Source organism: Oncorhynchus clarkii, chromosome 26 (assembly GCF_045791955.1).
Source record: "Oncorhynchus clarkii lewisi isolate Uvic-CL-2024 chromosome 26, UVic_Ocla_1.0, whole genome shotgun sequence".
Lineage (NCBI taxonomy): Eukaryota > Metazoa > Chordata > Actinopteri > Salmoniformes > Salmonidae > Oncorhynchus > Oncorhynchus clarkii.
The window spans coordinates 32,151,039-32,169,134 of NC_092172.1; the positions used below are offsets into that span (position 1 = coordinate 32,151,039).

Genomic DNA, 18,096 nt, shown 5'->3' on the forward strand with positions numbered 1-18,096 from the left:
TAGAGAGTATTATTTATTTCAGCTTTTATTTCTTTCATCACATTCCCAGTGGGTCAGAAGTTTATATACACTCAATTAGTATTTGGTAGCATTGCCTTTAAAATGTTTAACTTCAGGTAGCCTTCCACAAGCTTCCCACAATAAGTTGGGTGTATTTTGGCCCATTCCTCCTGACAGAGCTGGTGTAACTGAGTCAGGTTTGTAGGCCTCCTTGCTCGCACACGCTTTTTCAGTTCTGCCCACAATTTTTCTGTATGATTGATGTCAGGGCTTTGTGATGGCCACTCCAATACCATGACTTTGTTGTCCTTAAGCCATTTTGCCACAACTTTGGAAGTATGCTTGGGGTCATTGTCCATTTGGAAGACCCATTTGCGACCAAGCTTTAACTTCCTGACAGATGTCTTGAGATGTTGCTTCAATATATCCACATAATTTCCCTTCCTCATGATGCCACCTATTTTGTGAAGAGCACCAGTCCCTCCTGCAGCATGCACCCCCACAACATGATGCTGCCACCCCCGTGCTTCACAGTTGGGATGGTGTTCTTCGGCTTGCAAACCTCCCCCTTTTTCCTCCAAACATAACGATGGACATTATGGCCAAACAGTTCTATTTTTGTTTCATCAAACTAGAGGTAATTTCTCTAAAAAGTACAATCTTTGTCCCCATGTGCAGTTGCAAACCGTAGTCTGGCTTTTTTATGGCAGTTTTGGAGCAGTGGCTTCTTCCTTGCTGAGCTGCCTTTCAGGTTATGTCGATATAGGACTCGTTTTACTGTGGATATAGATACTTTTGTACCTGTTTCCTCCAGCATCTTCACAAGGCCCTTTGCTGTTGTTCTGGGATCGATTTGCACTTTTCGCACTAAAGTGCGTTCATCTCTAGAAGACAGAGCGCATCTCCTTCCTGAGCGGTATGACGGCTGCGTGTTCCCATGGTGTTTATACTTGCATACTATTGTTTGTACAGACGAACGTGGTACCTTCAGGCGTTTGTAAATTGCTCCCAAGGATGAACCAGACTTGTAAAGGTCTATCATTTTTTTCTGAGGTCTTGGCTGATTTCTTGTGATTTTCCCATGATATCAGGCAAAGAGGCACTGAGTTTGAAGGTAGGCCTTGAAAAACATCCACAGGTACACCTCCAATTGACTCAAATGATGTAAATTAGCCTATCACAAGCTTCTAAAGCCATGACATTTTCTGGAATTTCCAAGCTGTTTAAAGGCACAGTCAACTTAGTGTATGTAAACTTCTGACCCACTGGAATTGTGATACAGTCAATTATAAGTGACGTAATCTGTCTGTAAGCAATTGTTGGAAAAAGTACCTTTGTCATGCACAAAGTAGCTGTCCTAACCGACTTACCAAAACTATAGTTTGTTAACAATAAATTTGTGGAGTGGTTGAAAAATGAGTTTTAATGACTCCAACCTAAGTGTATGTAAACTTCTGTCTTCAACTGTACATAAAGTGCTTTTATTCTAAATGGTCAAACTATTTGTCTCATATATTCATTATTTGATTTTCATAGACAATACTCACTTTTGATGATGAGAATCATCATGGTCCTCATCATGCGTTGTAACAGGAACAGCCTCCCAGTCCTCACTTACAGAAACTCTGACTTAAACATGAAATGAAAGTGTGTTGGGGGTGTGGTGGAGCACAATAACCACTTCCTAAAAGGCATTCACATCCTTCTTTCAGTAACTGACAGGAAACAATGAACAAGAGAACAGCTCTAACAATTCTATGCTGTAAGTAGAAATGCATTTTATCCACTTGGGAGATACATTGTTTATATTTCATTAGTTTTAAGTACTCTGTTAATTTGGTTTAAAACATGTAAATGTGTTATGAACATTTTATTTAAATAGCCTCAGTCAATAATATGGTCTTTGTTTTTATGAAAGGTTCCATGTTCTGTGAGGCTTTTGGAGCAGTTCAAAATGAGATTCTAGTGGAACCAGGGGACACAGTCACCCTTGGCTGTGACATTACCCTGGAGTATGAGGTCATGTGGTTTGTTCTTCGTCCTGATGCCACTCTTTCAGTAGCCATCACTATAAAGACAAATACACCCCTGAGACTCAAAAGGTTTGATGGTCGTTCCGAGTCAGTGTATGACACAGGCCTGTTCCGAAGCAATCTGAGCATACTGAACATCTCAGAGAGTGACGTGGGTCTGTACTACTGTGTTGAGCAGAGGGCTAACATATTTGAGATCGGAAGTGGGACCAAGCTCTCCCTTATCAGTGGTGGTGAGTAAACTGCATTATAACTGCATAACTGTGGTTTTGCATTGGGAGCATTCTAAAAAATATACACCTGGTTCAATAAAGTTTAATCTCAAGTCAATTCAGGATATGGATTTCAATTATAAATATATACCATAACATAGTAGGAAGAAACAAATATAATAGTTATGTACTCACATGCACTTGATACATTTCTTGATTGTTTTCAATACAGTATGTTTAGAATTGTTTTTCAATTGTGATAAATATAATGAAGTCTGATTAAATCTTTATATTCCCACACCAAGAAGGCATTCTGTCATTCTGTCATTTCAGATCAGCTCTCTACTACTGTTGTTGGGATGAAGTTGTCATGGTTTATCACCTTGATCATAGCCCCCATGTTCTCTGTGCTGGGGTCTGCTCTCTGTGTCTTCTGCTGTTGACGACCTGCTAAGAAATGATTTGCACCCAATAATTCTAATTTTCACATGGAATCAGCTTTCTGAAATGTATTTTTTTTATACTTATGTGGTGCAACTCACTGTCTGTAAATCGGGTATTGGTGTTTATTGCGCATTTCATGAAGATAAAAAAAAATAGCTGTCCTCTTACACTGTAGATCCTGACAAAATGAGGATTCTGGAACAATTTGGTTGAAGCCTGTCATCTAGAGGACCAAGAGTGAATATAGGAGGACAAACAGGAATAAAATGTAAAGATGCTGAGAGTAAAAGTAACATTTCTGATGTTTTATGAAGTCTCCTGTGACACACGGGGTTAAACTTCTGCCACTCCATACATCTAAGTAGGTGGACGATGGGATCTACATGTGTCCAGATTGGTTTCACATCTTTTTATTTATTGTGTTATTCCAGTGTTGATTGCATGACCAGTATGTTCAGGGTGTTAGAGATAGAAAAGTATTGAACAAGATCATTTTAGGCATCTGATCTTAAATCATTTACGTCATATCTACCATTCCATCCAAGGACCAATTAACAAAACAGTACTGGTTTAACCATAAATCTGCAACTATAAATATATTTTTTAATCTGCTGTTATACTGTATATAGTGTATTCGGAATGTATTCAGACCGCTTGACTTTTCCCCGCATTGTTACGTTACAGCTTATTCTAAAATTGATTAAATTATATTTTTCTTCATCAGTTTACACACAATACTATTTAATTACAAAGCAATTATTTATTTTTTTACATTTTGGCACGTGTGCACACATATATATATAAAAAAAAGAAGTAGTAAATATCACATTTACATAATTATTCAGACCATGCTTCACCATATGAATGGTGCCAGTTTTCCTCCAGACGTGACAATTGGCATTCAGGCCAGAGTTTAAAAGGTCAGTCCTTTAGCTGCCTTTTGGCAAACTCCAAGTGGGCTGTCATGTGCCTTTTACTGAAGAGTGGCTTCCGTCTGGCCACTCCACCATAAAGACCTGATTGGTGGAGTGCTGCATAGATTGTTGTCCTTCTAGAAGGTTCTCTCATCTCCACAGAGGAACTCTAGAGATCCATCAGTGACCAACAGGATCTTGGTCATCTCCCTGACCAAGGTCATTCTCCCGATTGCTCAGTTTGGCCGGATGGCCAGCTCTAGGAAGAGTCTTGGTCGTTCCAAACTTCTTCCATTTAAGCATGATGGAGGCCACTGTATTCTTGGGGAACTTCAATGCTGCAGAAATATTTCAATACCTTTCCCCAGATCTGTGCCTCGACACAATCCTGTCTCGGAGCTCTACAGACAATTCCTTCGATCTCATGGCTTGGTTTTTTACCTCTGACATGCACTGTCAACTGTGGGACCTTGTTTAGCTTTCCAAATAATGTCCAATCAATTGAATTTACCACAGGTGGACTCCAATCAAGATTTAGAAACAATCAAGGAGGATCAATGGAAACAGGACGCATCGGAGCTTAATTTCGAGTCTGAATACTTATGTAAATAAGGTATGTTTTAAATGTTTTATTAATTAGATAAAATTTCTAAAAACATGTTCTCCTTGTTATTATGGGCTATTGTGTGTAGATTGAGGAAAACAACAAATATATTCCATTTTAGAATAAGGCTGTAATGTAACAAAAAGTGGAATGCAGTGAATAACAAAGACCTTGGATACAAATCAGAAAAGAGCAAGATTTTATTCAAAAGGTTAGAAACATTTGTGTCACTCCACAACTGGTTGACAATACAAAATATATATTTTTAAAACACATTGTGGACCACACAGTTGAGACACTAAAAGCAGTCAGTCAAACATTGCACATAATTTTCCTTGGAGTCCTCTAAAATAGATTAAATCTAAACATTATTGCTATCTATACATAAACAAAGTACAGTAAATAAGAGGACATTCAGGAACTTCTAAAAGGTCTGTGATAGAGGATGAGACAGCAAGCTTTGAAAAGACATTCACATTGTTACCTGATCAAATGTAGCATTTCATTATGGCTGGACAGTTGTCAAAAAAGATCCCTAATTTTTCTTGGGAACCATCATTACAAAAAGAACAGTCACGTTTATCTGAAGGGAATGTTTGTGTATCGACCAGTCTTAATATCGCGAGGGGCCAATTCACATCTACATTAGCAAAAATATTCATTAGATAACTGTACATACATCAGGCTGTCACAAAAGTGCATTTAAAAACAGCAGTGTGCACAATTTGTTACTTTCAAATTACTTTCAGTAAAAAATACAAATAAAATCCAACTATGTTGACCTTAAAGAAAATCTTGGATCATAAATACGTATTTGAACGATCCCATCATCATAAGAGGTGTAATCATACAATAGAACATAATGGTTTTAATATCAGTATAATGACAGTACAGTAAATTGTGCACATCTGTATAAACGTCTCCCCGAATAGGGAACACAGAATGTAATGCTGACAATGATCAAGCGTTATAAAGGTTGAAGAAAATCATAAGTACAGTAGTTGTACAGTAAGGCTGAGGGTTTAAAGTGATAGTTTAGGATTTTACACAACTTATTGTTAGGCTCCTCACTCTGTCAAGTCTTTGGGCCAGGAGAAACCGTAATGCATGGTTCAGTTCCCTTTAAAACAGCCACTTCAAAACGTCACATAACTTAAGCCACCACTAGCTGACGCCCAATAGAAGTGAATGGGACATTGCATTTAGAAAGCACTTTCAAAAAGATTCCACCGGCGCAAAGCAGCAATCAACATGCCCCCGAGTTTGATTTGATTGATTAGAAATGTTCATGGCAAGACCACAGACAGGGCAAAATCATAGTGCCTAGCCAACCTTAGTAATAACAAAGCCATCATTTTCGTTGTTCTGCTGTCCGTTGACATGTTTTTTTTTTTTTTAAGATAAATTTCACCCCTTTTTCGTGGTATCCAATTGTTTTAGTAGCTACTATCTTGTCTCATCGCTACAACTCCCGTACGGGCTCGGGAGAGACGAAGGTTGAAAGTCATGCGTCCTCCGATACACAATCCAACCAAGCCGCACTGCTTCTTAACACAGCGCGCATCCAACCCGGAAGCCAGCCGCACCAATGTGTCGGAGGAAACACCGTGCACCTGGCAACCTTGGTTAGCGCACACTGTGCCCGGCCCGCCACAGGAGTCGCTGGTGCGCGATGAGACAAGGACACCCCTACCGGCCAAGCCCTCCCTAACCCGGACGACGCTAGAGGCCAATTGTGCGTCGCCCCACGGACCTCCCAGGCGCGGCCGGTTACGAAAGAGCCTGGGCGCGAACCCAGAGTCTCCGATGGCACAGCTGGCGCTGCAGTACAGCGCCCTTAACCACTGCGCCACCCAGGAGGCCCGTTGACGTGTTTTGATTTAGAACACAGGTGGATGATGGGATCTACAGCACGGCCGAGAGAGGTTCTTCATTCAACTTTTTACGATTCCTGATGTGTAGTACTACGCCGCCTAGGCATACTGGTACCAGTACCAGCCAAGCAAGATGTTCGACAGGTAGACCTTCAAAGGCAGAAAAAAAATTACTTATAGTACTCGATTACTTCCTGGTTCTAGCATTAACATAAATGAACACAAATTGCCATACAATTGAACCAATGTCATGTCATGATTTGTCATGACAGAAAATGACTTGATAGCACTACTGCGGGGAAGTCATTGTTGCCACAATACTAACATTGACTTTGATATATTTGTGGTATTAGATAAGCAATATGGTGAAAAAAATGCCACAAAGTCAACGTACTGTATAAAACATGTGGTTAACATTCCATCTGAAGAGCTAATGGGTATGTAGGCTTTAGTTACAGCCCTGCTCAAACACCCAATTCTGCTTTTCAAGGTCCTATTGAGCAGTAGAATCTGGTGTGCTAAAGTATTAATAAAACATTGAAACAATTACAATACTTTTTGAAAAACCTGAAATTAAAAAAAGAAAGGCCTAACTCCCAGTTAAAATGTTGACAAACTTTGAAGCAAGCTAATGTGATTAATATTTTACAAAGTAGCGTATGCATTCAGGTATCAGGGCAGATATAGACAAAATTGAATTATCAATTTCCATGTGTTCTATATTGCTAACGTTCTCTGAATCATTGTAGGGAAGAATGCAATCTCAGCAGCTTTCATGTGGTCCAAAACTTGAGCGAATGACAAATTGACTTATACAAATTATACTTTTACAAAGGTAATGCACCTGCAGCACTGGAAAGTTGTTCAGGAGTCGCCTGAAGTGTGAGAGGAATGGGAGATAGTGGAATCCTGCAGTGCTGAGAGCTTGTAGAGTGGACGACTGGCTACTACTCTGAACTTAGTGTGGTGAGCTAGCGGGGACTCAGAGCTGCTGAGGCATCACCAAAGTGGTGGTACACAGAGTGGAAGAGGAAAAGTCCAGTGGTCTAGCAGAGTACCAAATGTGTACGCAGAGTAGTGTTGGGATTGTTTACTTTCTGAATTCAAGCCATTTCTCCAACTGTCTACACATTCAAATGAATAGAGGACGCGTACTGGGAGATGCATTGTTAGGAATTGTGGGGAGGTTCGGCGGTCGGGCTGTGCGTTCCCCGCAGTTGGTGGACTCAGAGCCACGTAGCTATGTCACAACAGGACACAGGACTACCGCGTCTCAGCGTTTCATTAATGGTCCCCAGATAGTGGACGCATCAGATATTAAACTGACAGGAACAGATACTACACTTTATCTTAGCCAAAAGGCAGTCAAGTATCTTAACTGTCAAACTAAATATGGCCAGAGGAGCCAGATGTGTGCATACATACAATCACACACATTCCAAAACATATTGGCACATAAACCAGATCCGACCAACTTCTAACTCCTAATCAGAGGTGATCATGACATCGAGTTAGACAACTTTACTTTCTAGTTCTACATGACAGATCCCAAACAATAACTTGGAATGCATTTGATTTCAAATATAAACAGATCTCCCATTATTTAGAATGTTGCTGTGCATTAGTTCACACCATCGCTGTCTCTGCGATGTTAAAATGTGGCCTTTCAATGACAGATTGACAGGGTTTTCACTTGATACAATTCTGTTGGTTCTACTGCAACACAAACTCATTAAGTGCTTGGTAGATTTTTGTTATACTATTTGAACCCAGTTCTGCTATTACAGCACTACACAGCTCATAATCTGCTCAGTAATCTAGTTCAATTTAAAGATCAAATGATGACTATACCTGGTGTGGTTGAAAATGGTTGGGGGGCTGCTGTGGTGGTTGAACTCTCAGTGCTACCTGAAAATATATTGTAAGCTAAATACAATTGTCATGCTTGAATAACAAATACTTCTGCACTACAAAAACGGTTATCTCAGCATTTCCCAAAAATGGTCCTGGGGACCCCAATGGGTACACGTTTTGTTTTTTTTGCCTTATCACTATGCAGCTGATTCAAATAATCAAAGCTTGATGAGCTCATTAATTTAATCAGCTGTGTAGTGCTAAGGGGGGAGGGGGGAATCACAAATGTGTACCACCTGGGGTCCCCCGGTTTGAGTTTGGTAAACCCTGGTCTATGTACTTCCAGGTTAAAGATCAGGTGACAATAATACCCCCTGGTGTGGTTGTAGATGGTTGGGGGAATGCTGTGGTGGTTGAACTCTCAATACTTCCTGAAAATAGATAAGCAAAATACACTTGTCATGCTTGAATAACAAATATCTCTGTACTACAAAAACAATTATTATTATTATTATTATCATCATCATCTACTTCCTAGTCAGGGGACAACAATACCTCCTGGTGTGGAGGTTGTACTGAAAAAATACTTCATAAGCAAAATAAGCTTCATTAGTTTGTGTTAAATAGTGCTGCAATGTTTACAATAGCAATAACAGATTATAACTGATGTTTAATCCCTTCAGTACAGCTAAGCAACAGTGGAACTTCAGAAACTGCTCTACTGTCACATGTACTTCCACTCAAACTTTTTTTGCATTAAAAAATTGACAGGAGGCTTCTTACTTGAAATTTGAATTACAAATCTCTTTAGAATTGTAGAAGCGCAGTCCACATAATAGTGTTGCTTTACATCTTCTTTGGTTACATTCCAAATTACAACAGCAAGGCCGTTGGCGTCATTCTTCAACTGGATCCTGTCCTGATAACGTGGATCCACAGTCAACTCTGACAGCTTCTTGCTATACTCGAACACTTGGCCAATTTTCTCTGTACATACACTGAAGTTTGACACAGGACACTGGTCATCATCAGGTATTTCTATGGATAGGGATTCCCCCACACGACAACAAAGTATATCCAAGAAAACTGTAAAAAAATGAGAAAAACCATATTCACTGCACAATTTTTACAGCCACAACGAAAATTAAACATTAACATTAAATAATGTTACTCTCCAGGCTTATTTTCAAGATGCTGGTGCTATCTACATACACCTTCCCTCAGCCAACGCTACAGAAAAAAAATCTAAGCAGTATTTTTAAATATTGACTAATAAAGGTGTCAAGATTATTTTCAATAAAAACATTTTTTAAAGGCTATAACGATGATTAAAAATGTACCCTAAGCGACCGATAAATGGACAATGGCAGATTTTCTTCAATCCCGTCAGTCATGTTGACTGACTCAAATTTATGCTGGTGGAACCTCTGCTGTAGTGCAGCCATGTAAATGAGCTATTGATATAATAGCTGACCATGCAATAGCTGACCATTGTAACCTGGGCATGACAATCTTTCGGTGAACCAGTGTCAGTGTCTGGTGGGCAAAAAATAGTCACCAGCCACTCAGACTATTAACTAGCTCTCAAGAACCCAAGGGGCCATACAGCCATTGGGTTCTCATTCAAACCATTGATAACAGAAAATGTGTACAACACCCTGGACGCTCTGTCTAACCGTTAATAATCATTACATACAATATGCCTTTGAAATCTCACACTACTTTCATATCACCCCATTTTAAAAACACAGATTCCTACAGAGGGGAATCCTGAGCTAATTAAAACTCTGGTCAGTGTTCAATAAAAATCAGTGGGAAAAAAACATTTTGTATCTCTAAAAAGTTATTTTGGATAATAATTGAGTGTTTAAGACTTGCAAAATCCTAGATTTTCATTAAATGCAATAAGAAATTACATTCAAATAATGTTTTTGCTTTTTAAATAGAAATTCAAAAGCCCAAATTGTGAACATTAAATTGCCAAAACATTGAAAATATACTTAGTTTGCATTTGATGACTATTTTTTCCATTCCTTAGTCATCATCTCATCTCTGCTCAGGCAGTTACAGCCAAACATTAACTATGTACTCCCCATACTGTTCTGTGTTTAGTTATCCTATTTATACTGAACAAGAATTTCAACACAAAATGTAAAGTGTTGGTCCCATGTTTCATGAGCTGAAATAAAAGATCCCAGAAATGTTCCATACAGACAAAAAAAAAAAATCTTAAATTGTGCACACATTTGTTTACATCCCTTTTAGTGAGCATTTCTTCTTTGCCAAGACAATCCATCCACCTGACAGGCATGTAATATCAAGAAGCTGATTAAACAGCATGATCATTACACAGCAACTTGTGCTGTGGAAAATAAAAAGGCCAATAAAATGTGCAGTTTTGCCACAACAAAATGCCACAGATGTCTCATGCTTTGAGGGAGTGTGCAATTGACATGCTGACTGCAGGAATGTCCACCAGAGCCGTTGCCAGAGAATTTAATATTAATTTTGCTCACAACTGCAGACCACGTACGTGTAACTACACCAGCCCAGGACCTCCACATCCGGCGTCTTTGCCTGTGGGATCGTCTGAGACCAGTCACCCGGACAGCCGATGAAACAGTTATTACAACCAAATAATTTTTGCACAAACGGTCAGAAACTGTCTCAGGGAAGCTCATCTTTGTGCTCGTCATCCTTGCCAGGATCTTGACCTGACTGTAGTTTGGCGTCTTAACCGACTTCAGTGGGCAATGCTCACCTTCAATGGCCACTGTCACTCTGGAGAAGTGTGCTCTTCACGGATGAATCCCGGTTTCAAATATACAGGGCAGATGGCAGACAGCGTAGCGTGTACGGCGTTGTGGACGAATGGTTTACTGATGTCAACGTTGTGAACAGAGTGCCCCATGGTGGTGGGGTTATGGTATGTGCAGGCATATGCTATGGACAATGAAGACTATTGCATTTTATGGATGGAAATTTGAATGGACAGAGATACCATGACGAGATCCTGAGGCCCATTGTGCCATTCATTCGCCACCATAACCTCATGTTTCAGCATGATAACACATGGCCCCATGTCGTAAGGATCTGTACACAATTCCTGGAAACTGAAAATGTCCAAGTTCTTCCATGCCAGCACCCATTGAGCCTGTTTGGGATGCTCTGGATATACGTGTAGGACAGCGTGTTCCAGATCACACATATCCAGCAACTTTGCACAGCCTTTGAAGAGGAGTGGGACAACATTCCACAGGCCACAATCACCTATGCAAAGGAGATTACACCTGATACTGACTGGTTTCCTGATCCACGCCACTACCTTAAATGTTTGTTTTTTTAAGGTATCCGTTTTCCCAGTCATGTGAAATCCATAGAATAGGACCTAATGAATTATTTCCTGATATGAACTGTAACATCTTTGTAACAAATTGTTGCGTTAGTATTTTTCTTCAGTGTAGCTACGCTAGCTGCAGACCTGTGACAAAAATTATTTTACTAGCTCTTCAAATTAGATAAGGCATCATTTCACGAATTTTATTTGCCTACAAAATGATTCGATTTATCTCCAGATAAACGGCGCGTTAGGTGCACAAAAACGGACTAAACAGAATTCAAGTAATCTGAACAGACATCGGTCAATTAGTTGTTTAATAAACCCCCCCCCCCAAAAAAAGTTGGTTAATTGTTCATTACTAGTCAAGAAGAGATACAACTTGGATTAAAGGTATTTTAGTTGAGGAATGAGAATTTTAGGGAAGGTAACATTGATCTACTGTTTTGCACTCAGTCTGTTCGACTAATTTTCTGGTGTACATTTTCAAGTATGTTGTAAAAATACTAAATTCCAATGGTATAATTAATTAAAACAAACCTGTTTTCAACTGGCTGGAAGGCAGGATGGACAAGAACAAGATTATAACTGGGCCAACACTCAGACACCTAAAGAGAAATTGACAAACCCATTTTCAATAATCACATTCATAGTAACTTTATAACCAAGTGACTGTTAGGATATACCATTATTTATGTATTAGTTAACGTTAATGATATCCTTAGCTAAGAATTGAACTCCAATGATGTTGACATCAATTTTAGCAAACAGATCATGTTCCATTGTAGTTCGAATCAATATAGCGTTGCTCAGTAAAGTGAATTAACGAATGACTCAGATATAAGTACAAGGCAATAATTTACGTTTGAAACATAGGTAAATTAGCTAACGCTAACCCACTTGCTCCCGGAGTTCATTTCGACGAAGGATAGGTCATGGAAAGCTAGCTACAGTTACCGTTAGTTAACCTCTATCCTAACTTCAAGCCATACATTACACAGATACTTTTGTCTTCAGCTAGCTAGCTATAGCTTTTAAACTAGACACCGGTCAATGAAAAAAAATGTAAATGCAACTTCGTAAGCCTGCTAAATTTAGCTAACTTTACAATTCGAAAGGCCAAGGTAGCTAACGTTAGTTAACATTGACTTGTCTTCTTAGCTAGCTTGCCTGAGATAGCTACTGTAGCTAACACATCTACGAACTAGCAGAAGACTCACCAGCGAAAATCCATCTTGATTAACTAGCTAGCTACACTGGGTTGTTATAAGACCAAGCTTTGAAGGTGTAACAAGCTAGGTAAAGGACTGTTCTGTAGTGAATGACGTCACGACCATTCCATTCACGTGTCGCCTAATATCACTTTCTTGTTTTTAATTCTCGCGCTAAAGTGGCCATTGAGGGAGTTCTATTACGCTGTCCCGGTCTCAATCGAACGGTCATCGAAAGCGGGGAGGGAAGAGCGCCCTACTCAAATCAAACAGTAATCTGCTCCGCTCGATCACGTTGTCAACAAGGAATCTAGGTACATCGTCCAGAAACATATACAACATCTCTTTTCCATCAAATACATGTTTGAATTTTCAAACTAGATAAACCGTTCTCATCAAAAGCAATAATTATTTCTACCCGGTGTATGCCAGAATGGGGCACCTGTCTCTCACTCCCGGGAGTAATCCCGTTCTCCATTCGCGGGAGTTTCATAACATATGCCTCCCGGGAGTGAGACAGGTGCCCCGTTCTGACATACATCGAGTAGAATTAATTATTGCTTTTGATTATCTTACCTCAGTAAACAATGGACCTGATCGGACAGCTCAGAGCTTCTGCTCCTTTCTGTCCATAAGAAACAAATGGATTGGTGGAAGAGGCAGGGCAGGCCAGGAGCAAGGAAGGAGGGTGTGATCAAGCAAGGCATCCCCTGAGGCTAGATGCCCTAAGGTTTTTATCAGAACGGGCGTAGATTAGTTTCACCTTTCTCTTTTCATGAGTTTGTGGTGTTTACTTTAAAAAATAAAAGTAAAAAACGTAATTACAATTATAGCTCACAACTGTGTAGGGGGAGGGGGGAGAGGAGTGCATTCACATATATCTACACACACACTTGATTGTATTTTTTTTCTTCTTCTTCTCCTTTCTCCCCTTTCCTCTCTTCTAGGTCAGTTTCAGCATTATGGACATGGGTGTATCTGTGGTCCATTTGGCCTGTCCCACGGCTTCCTTCAGTGATGGGTTGTGAGTGGCTCTGTTGATGAACTTCTGGCCAATGATTGACTGTCTATTGTCGATTGATGTCAGTCCAGATATGCTGTTAACGTAGTGATTGTTGATGTATCTTGGTAGTCTGTAAGCCATTTTTATTGCCATGTTTTGGACTATCTGTAGCCGATTCATCTGCTGCGGTGAAGCTGTTATCCAGGCTGGTAGGGCGTATTCAAAGAGGGATCGGATGTAGCTGATGTAGACTTTCAGCACTCTCTGAGGTGAGGCTCCATATTTTCTTCCGCACAGCGTTTTTAGGTGGTTTAGTCTTTTTCGTCCCTCTCTCTCTATGTTCGCTATATGGATTTTTCAGTGCATGTGCATTTTCAGTGCACCTTCTTCTAGAAGGTGACTCCAAGGAATTTAGCTTCTTTTTCTACTTTTATTGTTTCACCGTAGAGTTTGAGATCTATGGGTTTCCTGTTTTTTTTTGCTGGTGCTTCTTGTGAAGAGGACACATTGGGTCTTTTGTGGGTTCAATTTTACTCGCCACATGTTAGACCATGTCTCGATCATTTAAATAGACTTCTGGAGTTTTTTTGCAGCAAGTTGAGGACATTTGGAGCTGGACCAGTAGCAGAGGTCATCGGCAAACTGTGAGACTTGACCTATGGTGGGTGGAGGGTAGTAAATATCTGATATGTAGAGTAGAAAAAGTAGCAGGCTTAGAACTGCCCCCTGTGGGACACCTGCTTCAGGGGTGAAAGGTGAGGATATTGCTGTGGAGACCTTCACTTTAATTGTACGGTTGTGGAGAAAGCTAGTGATTATGTTTCTGATGGAGAGTGGTAGTTTGAGATTGGAGTCTGCAAGCCGGTATCTTACCTCATTTGCACACACTGTATATATACTGTAATGGAGCAGGTCTCAAACCCTCGACCTTCCAGCCCAAAGTCCAGCACGCTATCCACTGTGCCACAAAAGCATGCTCCGAACGGCAAGGTCGATATCCCAGGGTCGTTACACTACTCCCTCCTTTCAAAGAGCGCATCCTCGCGCTAGCTTGCGACTCTACGTCTTACACGGAACCCAAAACAGCTGTGCTCGTGCGCTATCGTGCATAAATGTATTTTGTCCCCCTACACCAAACGCGATCACGACACGCAGGTTAAAATATCAAAACAAACTCTGAACCAATGACATTAATTTGGGGACAGGTCGAAAAGCATTAAACATGTTGCTTCTCAGCCAAGGGAGTGGGCTCACTCACAATTTTGCCTAAGAACTCAGCCATGAATAAAGAATGGTACCAACACATCCTCCAAGAGCAACTTCTCCCAACCATACAGGAACAGTTTGGTGACGAACAATGCCTTTTCCAGCATGATGGAGCACCTTGCCATTGGTCAAAAGTGGCTTGGGGATCAAAACATCGATATTTTGGGTCCATGGCCAGGAAACTCCCCAGACCTTAATCCAATTGAGAACTTGTGGTCAATCCTCAAGAGGCAGGTGGACAAACAAAAACCCACAAATTCTGACAAACTCCAAGCATTGATTATGCAAGAATGGGCTGCCATCAGTCAGGATGTGGCCCAGAAGTTAATTGACAGCATGCCAGGGCGGATTGTAGAGGTCTTGAAAAAGATCAACACTGCAAATATTGCCTCTTTGCATCAACTTCATGTAATTGTCAATAAAAGCCTTTGACACTTATGAAATGCTTGTAATTATACTTCAGTATTCCATAGTAACATCTGACAAAAATATCTAAAGACACTGAAGCAGCAAACTTTGTGAAAATTAATATGTGTCATTCTCAAAACTTTTGGCCACGACTGTACATCTGCTCTCCTTTCTAGCCAATGCAGCTAAAAACCCAGTGCAGGCTCCTGGCAGGTTTTTGCAGATAAAAGGGGAATTTATAACGTTAACATAACCACAAAAAGATAGCCAACCATTTGAGTTTATCTGCACGAACCCAGCCTTTACTATGAATCATCCATACACCAATTGGCTTAATCATTTATCTACTAACTAAATAATCACAGAAATGCATAAACAAACAACACAGTAGATATGGTTACCTTACAAGGAAATGATAGGGAAGGTTCCCTAGTGGGCTAAGCCGATATGACGGCTTGGTGGACAAAGGGAAGTTGGTGTGGACTGAGAACAGGAAGGGAAAGACAAAAAGGGAGGGAAAGACAAAAAGGATTCACTACACAGTTGATCATTATATTAATTTAAATGCTAATCCTTTGCACATGAACGCTCACTCATTCGGGAATAACTGGAATCAATATACAGTGTATCACAAAAGTGAGTACACCCCTCACATTTTTGTAAATATTTGAGTATATCTTTTCATGTGACAACACTGAAGAAATGACACTTTGCTACAATGTAAAGTAGTGAGTGTACAGCTTGTATAACAGTGTAAATTTGCTCACTCACTTTTGTTGCCAGCAGTTTAGACATTAATGTCTGTGTGTTGAGTTATTTTGAAGGGACAGCAAATTTACACTGTTATACAAGCTGTACAATCACTACTTTATATTGTAGCAAAGTGTAATTTCTTCAGTGTTGTCACATGAAAAGATATACTCAAATATTTACAAAAATGTGAGGGGTGTACTCACTTTTGTGATATACTGTATATTTACGCTCAGTGTGTCGTCCGTCTGCCTGTTGGAGAGTTCATCCGAGCGTCTCACTGCTTCCCTGGAAAAGTATTTTGTGGTTAGAATGGATACTTCAGAGTACCATTCAGAACTGTTCTCCTAGGATAGATGTTTCGGCAGTTGTCGGGCTTCGCATCCCAGGTTGACATCATTTCTAGCTGCAGACTAGTAATTAGTATCTAAGATTTGCTCTTATTCTGTCGGGATCGATAGTCTCAGAGTCTAACTATTTCCTGCCGTGTAGCCAATGCTAGTTAAACTTTAGGGAATACAATTCTTTCACATTACAGATTTAACATCATATTACATCATTTCACAAATAGTTTAATCTTTACTCATTCATTTTATACAATAATTAGATGCAAACCCCATAATTGAGAAATGTACATATTCAGAGATATAGTTATGTGTTTCCTGTCCTCTCTGAGGTCACCAAATGAAACACACTCATCATACCCGTCCCTTAAGTGTCCACGGACCACAGGGGAGAGTCTCCGCCAGGAATTTACGACCTGAGATAACAGAACCTGGGTGTAGGAGAGAGAGGGATAGAGGGGGATGCCACAATCTATACCCAGAAAAGGCCACATGACACAAGGCAAAAAATCTGTCGTTCTGCCCCTGGGCAAGGCAGTTAACCCACTGTTCCCAGGTACTGAATACATGGATGTCGATTAAGGCAGACCTCTGTACCTCTCTGATTCAGAGGGGTTGGGTTGAATGCAGAAGACACATTTCAGAGGAATGCATTCAGTTGTACAATTGACTAGATCTTTCCCTTTCTTGGTCACCTCCCTGACCAAGGCCCATCTCCCCCGATTGCTCTTTTTGGCCGGGGGGACAACTCTAGGAAGAGTCTTGGGTGGTTCCAAACTTCTTCCATTTTTGAATGATGGAGGCCACTGTGTTCTTGGGGACCTTCAATGCTGCAGATGTTTTTGGTACCCTTCCCCAGAGCTGTGCCTCGACACAATCCCGTCTCGGAGCTCTACGGACAATTCCTTCAACCTCATGGCTTGGTTTTTGCTCTGACATACACTGTCAACCGTGGGACCTTATATAGACAGGTGTGTTCCTTTCCAAATCATGTCCAATCAATTGAATTTACCCCAGGTGGACTCCAATCAAGTTGTAGAAACATCTCAAGGATGATCAATGGAAACAGGATGCACATGAGCTCAATTTCGAGTCTCATAGCAAAGGGTCTGAATACTTATGTAAATAAGGTATTTCTGTTATTGATTTGTAATACGTTTGCAAACATTTCTAAAAACCTGTTTTTCGCTTTGTTATTATGTGGCATTGTGTGTAGATTGCTGAGGATTGTTTATTTTGTTATCCATTTTAGAATAAGCCTGTAACGTAACAAACTTTTGAAAAGGTAAAGGGGTCTGAATACTTTCCGAATGCACTGTATAGAGAGCGAGAGAGAGAGCAGAGTTTTCCATCGTATTCCCCCATGTTAGGCTAGCTTCCTCTCTGTAGTGTATGTAGGTCTTTGTTAACAAATATTTACGGTGTGATTTTTTGATAACACTTTACATTACAGTGCTCTTATTACTGTGTAATTAGTCCTGTAAGTACAATTTAAGTATTGCAATTACTCATTACAATCATTACATTGTACCTAGGGTAGGTTACTGCTGTAAGTTAGTGTAAGTACAATGTAACAATGAGTAATTACAATACTTGTTCATCTGCACGTACAGGTATAATTACACAGTAATAAGGGCACTGTAATGTAAAGTGTTACAGATTTTTCAAAATGGTGGAACTAAATACATAAAGTGCTTTTATTCTAAATTGTCAAACTATTTGTCTCATATATTCATTATTTGATTTTCATAGACAATACTCACTTTTGATGATGAGAATCATCACAGTCCTCATCATGCATTGTAACAGGAACAGCCTCCCAGTCCTCACAGAAAACTGAAA

At 40.1% G+C, this 18,096-nt stretch overlaps 2 long non-coding RNA genes and 1 pseudogene across 2 annotated transcripts; 1 reads left to right on the forward strand and 2 right to left on the reverse strand.

The window, feature by feature from the left end:
- The first annotated feature begins 1,713 nt into the window (after positions 1–1,713).
- LOC139385013 (uncharacterized) lies at positions 1,714–3,409 on the forward strand. The gene is made up of 3 exons (XR_011628904.1): positions 1,714–1,762; positions 1,919–2,266; positions 2,579–3,409. It is a non-coding gene; the product is annotated as an uncharacterized lncRNA (long non-coding RNA).
- A 2,065-nt stretch (positions 3,410–5,474) lies between these two features.
- Positions 5,475–12,612, reverse strand: LOC139385181 (uncharacterized). The gene is made up of 5 exons (XR_011628918.1): positions 12,493–12,612; positions 11,813–11,880; positions 8,719–9,021; positions 7,933–8,366; positions 5,475–6,231 (listed from the first exon to the last, which is right to left on the reverse strand). It is a non-coding gene; the product is annotated as an uncharacterized lncRNA (long non-coding RNA).
- Positions 7,340–7,454, reverse strand: LOC139385308 (U2 spliceosomal RNA; annotated as a pseudogene).
- Positions 12,613–18,096: the final 5,484 nt, after the last annotated feature.